This window comes from Penaeus monodon, chromosome 31, assembly GCF_015228065.2.
Source record: "Penaeus monodon isolate SGIC_2016 chromosome 31, NSTDA_Pmon_1, whole genome shotgun sequence".
NCBI lineage: Eukaryota > Metazoa > Arthropoda > Malacostraca > Decapoda > Penaeidae > Penaeus > Penaeus monodon.
The window spans coordinates 15521623-15522106 of record NC_051416.1 but is presented as its reverse complement, the minus strand read 5'-3'; positions in this window follow the sequence as shown (position 1 = coordinate 15522106).

Below are 484 nucleotides of genomic sequence, written 5' to 3'. Positions count from 1 at the left end.
TCCACAACAATAGGAATAAAACTAATCCAAAGCCACATCGAGAGGAATCGACGACTCTGCCTTTGGGTTTATACCCTGTTTTAAGCGATCCTCTTTTGTTTGTTTTTCTCACGAAACATAAATACTTATTACGTCTAAAGGAACGGGATACGAACTTTATAAATTCCTGTGCTACAAAAAAATTACAATAATAATAAGTTTTAAAAAAGTTAAAAGAAAAAAAGGTAATGAAGACCTACATGAGGAAGATTAATGGTTGAGAACTTAGGCCTAACCAACTTGATTTAAGAAAATTACATTACTCTTCATAAAGCGTTTATTTTGTTTATTTATTTGACATGAAGCTGTTTTCACTGCTGAGATCTTTACTGATGTAGATGAGTAATATTAAATATGTTAAAGAGGGGGGCGGGGACTCAAGGAGGGATGAATGAGCGAAAGGGAGAGAAAGAGATCGAATGAGGGGAGAGAAAAAAATAAAAGT